Genomic DNA, 8,374 nt, shown 5'->3' with positions numbered 1-8,374 from the left:
CCGAGTAGCTGGGATTACAGACACCCGCCACCATGCCCAGCTAATTTTTGTATTTTTAGTAGAGACAGGGTTTCACCATATTGGTCAGGCTGGTCTTGAACTCTTGATCTCAGGTGATCCACCCACCTCGGCCTCCCAAAGTGTTGAGATTACAGGCATGAGCCACTGCACCCAGCCTCCTGTTCTTGTTTATGGCTGTTATTCCCTTCTTTATCTTTTTGAGTTTTTAATATATTTGTTGCAAAGTCCTTTTAAGGTTGCACTATTATTCTCTATTTCCTCAGATGTAAATTCTTCCAGTTGGTGAGTTTCTGGAAATTTCATGAAGTGGTTGTGAATCCATTGTCTCTTCAGAATATTTCTTGCATGTGTACCTGGTAAGGGCCGTATATGAGAGCCTGTGCTCTTGGCTTCATACATTAGGGGGCCCTGCATTGGCACTAGCCTCCTAATGGGTAGGTGGTGGGGGGCTTCAACCCTCATCTCTGGGCACCTCTGCAGTGGTCTCTTGTGTACCTGGTGTTTTCCTGTCATTGCTAAGTGTTTGAAGAATGGTTTCTATGTGTACTTGGTCTGCCATCTTGAATGAAAGTCCAATTTCACCATCTGTAAACATTTTACAGATGAGGCACTGGAAGTTCAGGGAGGTGGCCTGACTTGCCCCAGTGCACACAGCTAGGAGGGAGAATTTGAACCCAGCAAAACCCTATCCACTCCCCGCTCCTCGGCAGGCCCCAGCCCGGTGCTCCCCTCAGCTCTGACTCATTGCTAGCTCTGCGTTTCCTGGACACCTTCTTCCTCAGTGAGCTGGGAGGATGGCCTCTACCCTGTAGACACGCTAAACAAACTCAAAATTTTGTCCTGGTGGAAGAAGTGAAAAAAACCAAAACTGGCAGTTTAGCTCGGTAAAATACGACAAGGCCCTGGACTCTGCAGTCTGGCTGTGAGACCTCAGGGAGGTTACTTAACCTTGGGGAGCTTCAGTCTTCTCATTTGTCACATGGTGATAATAATTGTATTTACCTTTCTGAGTAGTGATGTGAAGTGAAAAAATGCATTGTTTTAGCCCTTAGTAGCTGCTTATTAAATATTACTTCCTTCCATGGAGGAAAGCAAACTGGGGATGGGGCCAGGGGAATGTGATAGCTGATCCATCAAATTCCTGAAAGGTTTCATGGGCCAGAGGGAGGAGAGCTTCTCCATGGTCTGAAAAAGAGAACAGAGAATAACAGGGAAGGATCCAGGGAAGGTGACACAGCTGCTAAGTCTGTTCATTGGGGTAAAGAATAATCCCTTCAACAAATGGTGCCTGGACAACTTGATTTCCACAACCAAAACAAACAAAAAGTCAGACCTCTACCTCACACATATAAAAAAACTAACTAAAATGGATCAATGACCTAAATATTAAATATAAGAGCCCAAACCATAAAACTCTTAAGAAAACAAAGGGGTAAATATTTTTGGATTTCGCAGTGGATTCTCAGGTACGACGCTCAAAGCACAAGCAATAAAAGAATAATAGATAAACTGAACTTGATCAATATAAAAATCTTTTTGTTTTTAATTTTTATTTTATTGTTTTTTTGAGACGGAGTCTCGCTCTGTCCCCCAGGCTGGACTGCAGTGGTGCGATCTTGGCTCACTACAATCTATGCCTCCTGGACTCAAGCAATCCTCCCACCTCAGCCTCCTGAGTAGCTGGGATTGCAGGCGTCCATCACCATGACCAGCTAATTTTTGTATTGTTAGTAGAGATGGGGTTTCACCATGTTGGCCAGGCTGGTCTCAAACTCTTGACCTCAGGTGATCTGCCTGCCTTGGCCTCCCAAAGTGCTGGGATTACAGGCATGAGCCACTGTGCCTGGCCAAAAAACCTTTTAATTTTTTTTTTTTTTAAGGACATCATCAAAGGATAGCCCAGAGAATGGGAAAAATGTTAGCAAATCATTTATCTGATAAGGATTTAATGTGTAGAATATATAAAGACTTCCTACAATCCAACAACAAAAAAAATCCAACTCAATTAACTGGGCAAAAGACTCGAACAGACATTTCTCCACAGAAGCTATACGAATGGTTAACAAACACATGAAATGTGAACCTCACTAATCTTAAGAGAAATGAAAATAAAAACCACAGTGACAAGCCACACCTCACACCTCCTAGGATGGCCGTGTACACACACACCGTAACAACGGCTGCTGAGGGTGTGGTGAAATTGGAACCCTCACACACTGCGGGTGGGGATGTGAGATGGTGCAGCCTCTGTGGAAAGCAATTTGTTGTTTTCCCACAAGGCTAAACATGAGCTGACCATCCAACCCGGCAGTTCCACTTTTAAGTATACACCCCAATGAATTGAAAACAAGGTCTCAGATAATAGTAAACCAATGTTCACTGCAGCATCATTCACGATAGCCAAAAGGTTGAAACAACCCAAATGTCCATCAAATGATGAATGGATAAACAAAATGAGGCATATACATTCCATGGAACATTATCCAGCTGAAACAAGAGGGAAACTCTGTTGCCTGCTACGACGTGGAGGAACCTGGAAAATATGCTGGTGAAAGAGGCCAGACACAAAAGGACAAACATTGTATGATTCCACTTACAGGAAATATCTAGAACAGGCAAATTCATAGAGATGGGAAGCAGATAGAGGTTACCAGGAGCTGGGGGGAGTAGGCAATGAGGAATCATTGATTGACATTTACAGAGTTTCTGTTGGGGATGATGGAAAAGTTTTGGAAATAGATAGGGGTGATGGTTGCACAACACTGTGAATGTAATTGACACTGAGTTGTGCACCTAAAAAGTTAGAATGACAAATATTGTTAAATATGTTTTACTACAATTTTAAAAATAGCTTAAAAAAACCCACCACTGCCACAAAATATACAGTTACTCTCTGTAAGTCCAGTGAGGATTAAAATACAACAGAAGGTCTCTTGCTCAAGCACAACCAATGTTGTCTGTGCCACAATTTATAGACCTGTGTTTTTAAGTTTTGGCTTCAGCAAGGAGGTGAGCAGAACTTTCGGGGGAGGTTAAGGGCTTGGCAGATTTTGCCGGTGACACACCCGGACAGGAGTGGCCTTGATCTTGGTTTTCCCAGCCTCCAGAGCTGGGAGCAATACATTTCTGTTGTTGATGAATTACCCAGTCTAAGGCATTTTGTTACAGCAGCACACACAGACTAAGCCACAAGAGCACCAGCAACAAAAGAAAACAATGGAGAAGGTGGACTTCATGAAATTGAAACTCTTTGTACAAGAAAAGTGTATCAAGAAATTGAAAACAGAACTCACAGAATGGGTCAAGTACTTGCAAATCATATATTGGGTAAGAATCTAATATCCAACATATATAAAGACCTTTGTATAAATCAACAATAAAAAGACAGTCTAAGTAAAAAATGGACAAAGGATTTGAACAAACGTTTCTTTAAGACATACCAATGACTCATTAATGAGCACATGAAAAGATTCTCAACATTATTAATTATTAGGGAAATGCAAATGAGATAGCGCTTCCAAAAGAAAAAAAAAGGTAAAGGAAAAATGGGCAAAAACAACTGTGGGAGAGGATGTGGAGAAGTCAGATCACTCATGCATTGCTGGTGGGGATGTTACAAAGTGCAGCTGCTTTGTAAAATAGTTCGGCAGTTCTTTAAAAATTTAAACATAGATTAACCATCTGACCCAGAAATTCTACTCCTGGGTAATACTCAAGAGAATGGAAAACATATGTTCACACAAAAACTGGTACACGAATGCATTGTGTATACAGTGGCATTATTCATAGCAGCCAAAAAGTGGAAGTAACTCAAATGTCCATCAACAGATGAGTAGATGTGTGGTATATACATACACGGAAGCCTTACTCAGCCATAAGAAGGAATGAAGTACTGATACATATGCCACAGCAGCCACTGACCTCGAAGACTTTACCTAGGTGACAGGATCCAGACACAAAAAGCCACATATTGTGTGATTCTATTTATATGAAGTGTTAAGCATGGGCAAATCCAGAGAGACAGAAGGTAGATAGTGGTTGCCAGGGGCTGGGGGAAGGACAGTGGGTAGTGACTGCTCATGGGCATGGAAGTTGTTTTTGGAGGTGGGGGAGGTGGCAGCGTTGATGAAATGTTCTGGAATGAGAGAGTGGTGATGGTTGCCCATCATTGTTAATACACTAAAAAGCAGTGAGCTTTATACTCTAAAATGGTTAAAGTGCATTTTATTTGATGTGAATTTTATCTCAGTGTGAAAAAATTCTGCTGTCAGAAGAGGGTCTCTTGGACCTGGCCTGTACTGGCATGAGGGTTTTTTTTTTTTTGGCTATTGGTGACTGGCCGAGCCATCTGTTGTGAAGATGGCTGCTTTGTAGTGTGAAGGCTGTGGACAGGACACGTCTGCCAACTCTAATGCAGACACTTGCCAGGAACTAATGACTATTAGTCCTTGTAATGCATCTTGAAGCCAAGTGTCTAGATTTTAAAACCCCAGTGTGGGAAACACTGACTGTGAAATTTCCCAAGTAACGGGTGGCCTGCACCTAATCCACAAGGAGAGAGTGATAGGCATGTGGCTTCTCTGCCTGACTCTCCATGTCTGTGTGGTGTAAAATATCTCACCTGAGGTCATGTTTCTTACCTGTTGAAAGTTTATTAGCACAGGGCAATGGCTACGTTAGGAGTATTTATTCACAATGTTGATGATGGGGCTAAACCCAGAATGGTTGGGGAAAACCAGTTCCTTATAATCAATGTGTTGGTACAGTATTTGTAATAAATGGTTGAAAACTGTTAATCCACTTGGCAAGTTTAAAGCAGGTTTTCTTTGATCAAGAAGAAGCTCAATTTTTTTTTTTTTCAAAGAAGTCATGGCTCTTCCTTCTCTCTGTAATTTCGTATTGGTCTGATTTTCATCAGGCGAGGAGGCAACAGGCTGGTGGCCATGAATAGTCCGTTCTGCTTCCCCGCCTGCCATGGGCTGGGCTAGTGAACTGCAGGGGTGTTCTCCATGGAGCAGAAGAACCAGGGTCTTTCTCACTTACGATGCTGCTAGACTGACCCCTGGTGGCCTCTGTGCTGTGACTGGCTGCGTGAGGCCAGGTGCGGGTTCTGGGCCATCCCCTCACTCCCTGTTCACTGCCATATGCTAGCTGGGCGGGGTTCCCTCCCACTCTGGGTGTTCTCAATGGGGCTCCTACCCAGCATGCACTCTCCAAGGTTCACGCCACCTCTAAAAGACACTGGATTCTAATTTTATAAAACATACAGCACCGTAGCACTGTAAGGCCAAATTTTAGTTTCCATATATAGCTTCCCATAACATTGCTCCTGAAAGCGGAGCCACAGGCTTTTCCTCCCTTGGGAGGCCACGAGCCCGGGGCTGATGGCGGATCTCGTGTGCTCTTCTTAGGTCCGTGATGGTTTAGTCTGGGAGTGCATTTGTAGAGGGAGTATTGCTTACAGTGGATGTGACACTTCCCCCTCTTTTTTTTTTTTGAGACGGAGTCTCGCTCTGTCGCCCAGGCTGGAGTGCAGTGGCGCGATCTCGGCTCACTGTAAGCTCCGCCTCCCGGGTTCACGCCATTCTCCTGCCTCAGCCTCTCTGAGTAGCTGGGACTACAGGCGCCCGCCACCACGCCCGGCTAATTTTTTGTATTTTTAGTAGAGACGGGGTTTCATCGTGTTAGCCAGGATGGTCTCGATCTCTTGACCTCGGGATCCGCCTGCCTCGGTCTCCCAAAATGCCAGGATTACAGGCATGAGCCACCACGCCCGGCTGACACTTCCTATTTTTACAAAAGGGACAGACTCATAGCATGCACAGTGCGCTGTCTGTGTGAGAAAGGAGGGAGATGGGAGTGCTTTTCCCAAAAGGACGTTTATAGATCAGGGACAAGGGAATGATGGCAATAGGTCTTTCCAGGCAGCAGCAAGCCCTGCTGGCTTTGGAGTTCCAGGTGGGCGATGCACTGTCAGGGGTCAGGTCTGTGAGAGTTGCTGGGAGCATGCATTCTGGAGAAGCGGGAGGGGGACTGAAGGCAAAGGAATTAAGTTGCAGAAGGATCCTGAATGCATGAAAACTTGCAGCCCCACATTGCCTTAACTGGAAAAGGAGGTGGTGCTTTGTGGGCATAGGAATCTGATGCAACCTCCTCTCCCTGCTGCAAAATATCTGGCTGGGAGGAATGGTCCAAATCCAGTCCCTCTAAGAACCTTGTCCCTGGACATGCTGTCGCAGGTCTGCTGAGAGGCGGAGCTGAGGCAAAGGGCAGCGCAGGCTGGCGGTAGAACCCCAGTGGTGAGGGTGGGATGGATGAGGGCATGGGAGGAGGGGCCCCAGGCAGTGGCAAGGAGCTCAGGAGGCTCCAGATTGGTGGCTTCATGCCCCCTGCCAAATGAGTTCCATCCCCATCAGGAAGTTGCCATTTCTAGGGGTTTAACACTGGGGAAATGTCTTTGGAATACCACAGTAACAGACGAGAATAGGAAGTGCTACTATTTATTTATTCGGCCTCATGTTTCACACCAACCTCCTGAGATAGGATGTTTGTTTTGCATATGGGGAAACTGAGGTTCTGAGAAGGGCAGAGTGTGCCCAAGGGCCATGATCAGTAAATGGCAGAGCCAGGACTGGAACCCAGGCCACACCCATCGACGCCCCTTCGCCCATGTGTATACCCAAATTGTCAACGCCCTTCCCGGAAGAGCAGCAGCAATGCACCGCAGTTAAAGCAGCTGGGCTTGTTGCTCCCTGCAGCAAGGGGGACCCACACAACAGTGAGCTGGGGTGTCTCATAAGAGGGTGTTAGGAAGTAGCAATTGTAGGATGTGGGCCTTGGTTATTAGCTTATTTGGAGGGTGGTCTATGGAGTCAGGGGTTTGCTCTAGAGTGGAGGCTGGCTCAGGAGTGTCTAATGAACACAGTCTATAGTTACACCAGAGTTAACAGGTTTTTTTCCTGTCTGTTGTAAAGCGAGTTGTTGAATTGCACGACGTAAGAAATGTTGTGCAGTAGCACCTAAAACTCTAGACAGGAGATACTAGCCAACCATTTATAGGTAATCATGAGAAATGCAGTGACTGTTAGTCCTCGTAACAGGTCTGCAAGACAAGGGCCTAGAGCGCCTCCAGGTAATGGGCACATGTTCCAGAAGCCAGCTGGGTTGGCTTTAGAGGTCAAGGGCTTTTTCTAATGGTCATAAACTGTCCTGTTCCCCTGTGGTGTTTTTCTAGGTATAAAAAAGGATTATTTGTTATGGCATGACCTGTCCCTTTGCTGGCTAAGAGGAAAATAAAGCTTATATGACTGTCCTTGATAACTCTAAAGAATGGACTTAGCTGGACTTTCAGAACAGTGGTCTCGTTTATGGCTTCAGCTAAAGTTACCAACTAGTTTTGAACTCTCTCTCTAGTCGTTTTATTCCTTTGGTGGGAACTGTAGTTGGCAGCGTATGCATGAAGAGCAAATCGAGGATCGCTACTGGAAGGTTTTGGAATCATCTATGCTAATTTTACGCTGGATTGCTGGGTAGTCTTTCAAAGAATGGATTACTGGAGACGTGGTTGTTGTAAATATCTGAACATATCTAACCACTCTGAATATACATGAGTGTGTGGCAGACCAATATAAGCCTGACATGGGCTAATAAGATGTGGTGTCCCACTGAAGCACAGATCGTATGGGGAGCATATTATTATAATAGCAATAAATTTCATGTCTTTGTGTGCCTTTTGCACAGAAGCTGTAGATCATGTATAGGGGGGTGAGTTTTGGATATATTGTATAGTTCATATTTGAGATAAAGCTGGAAATAAAATGTAATCATGTAGAATCTAAGATGGGATGAAGCTTCAAACTGTATACAGTGGCATGTTATGAATCCATAAAAAGGCAACATGGGACCTAGAGGTAGTTGATCGTATAATGCTAACGGCAATCTCTTAAGATGTAGAATTTTGGAGGTTTCTGAGAGGTATGCTATTTTTTAAAAAATTCCATTAGTTCTGTTTTTCTAGAGGACTGGAGAAAACAAGGACAGTGAAATCTCTGGATTAAAGGCACAACTTTAGTGTTTCTTAAAAACAGTATGTCTTAGTCCCTTTGTGTTGCTGTAAAGGAACACCTGAAGCTGAGTAACATGTGAAGAGGTTTATTTGGCTCAGGGTTCTGCAGGCTGTAGAGGAAGCAGCATCGGCTTCTGCTGAGGGCCTCAGGCTGGGTGCACTCCAGGTGGAGGCGAAGGAGAGCCCTGTGCAGACCACACGGTGAGAAAGGGAGGAAGAGGGAGGTGGGGGAAGGTGCCAAGCTCTTTTCAACAACTAGTTCTTGTGGGAACTAAGGGTGAGCACTTA

Source organism: Hylobates moloch, unplaced genomic scaffold (assembly GCF_009828535.3).
Source record: "Hylobates moloch isolate HMO894 unplaced genomic scaffold, HMol_V3 SCAFFOLD_15, whole genome shotgun sequence".
NCBI lineage: Eukaryota > Metazoa > Chordata > Mammalia > Primates > Hylobatidae > Hylobates > Hylobates moloch.
The sequence above is the reverse complement of the archived record's forward strand: the minus strand, read 5'-3'. Positions refer to the sequence as shown.